The sequence below is a fragment of the Lutra lutra genome, chromosome 17, assembly GCF_902655055.1.
Source record: "Lutra lutra chromosome 17, mLutLut1.2, whole genome shotgun sequence".
Lineage (NCBI taxonomy): Eukaryota > Metazoa > Chordata > Mammalia > Carnivora > Mustelidae > Lutra > Lutra lutra.
Window position 1 is genome coordinate 44139978 of NC_062294.1, and position 918 is coordinate 44140895.

The window sequence follows — 918 nt, forward strand, 5'->3', positions numbered from 1 at the left end:
CCTGTTCTTTGTTTTATTTTACTTATTTATAAAGTGTACGAAGTTACATTTAAAAGCAGTTTAAGGGGCGCCTGGGTGGCTCAGTGGGTTAAAGCCTCTGCTTTCGGCTCAGGTCATGATCCCAGGGTCCTGGGATCGAGCCCCGCATCGGGCTCTCTGCTCAGCGGGGAGCCTGCTTCCTCCTCTCTCTCTGCCTGCCTCTCTGCCTACTTGTGATCTCTGTCAAATAAATAAAATCTTTTAAAAAAATAAATAAATAAAAAATAAAATAAAATAAAAGCAGTTTAAGGGGGCGCCTGGGTGGCTCAGTGGGTTAAAGCCTCTGCCTTCGGCTCAGGTCATGATCTCAGGGTCCTGGGATCGAGCCCCACATCGGGTTCTCTGCTCTGCGGGGAGCCTGCTTCCCCCTCTCTGCCTGCCTCTCTGCCTACTTGTGATCTCTGTCAAATAAATAAATAAAATATTTTTTTAAATAAATAAATAAATAAAAGCAGTTTAAGGGGCACCTGAGTCAGTTAAGTGTCCAACTGTTGATTCAGCTCAGGTCTTAATCTCAGGGTTGTGAGTTCAAGCCCCACATTGGGCTTCATGCTGTTAAAAATATATATATACATATATATATATATATATATATATATATAAAATAAAAGCAGTTTAAGCTACATGTATCTGTGAATGTTACTTGTATCTATGCTTTCTTTTATAATGGTAGACTAGGTTTGAAATAAAGAGTCTATTTTATAATACCACATTTCTGAAATTATATTAATAATACTGGGGGAAAAAATCACAAGTAGAGTGATATTGATGATTATAACAGCTATTTTATTGAATTTTTACTACATGCTAGGCATGGTATGTTATTAGCTCTTTTCAATGATTCTTTTGTTGTTTGTTCTGTTTTGTATTCCCTTTTAG

General features: G+C 37.8%; 1 protein-coding gene across 3 annotated transcripts in view; it reads left to right on the plus strand.

The window, feature by feature from the left end:
* Positions 1-918, plus strand: part of ZNF260 (zinc finger protein 260) — a 120108-nt gene that overhangs the window by 112924 nt on the left and 6266 nt on the right. The gene's annotated exons all lie outside the window — the stretch shown is intronic.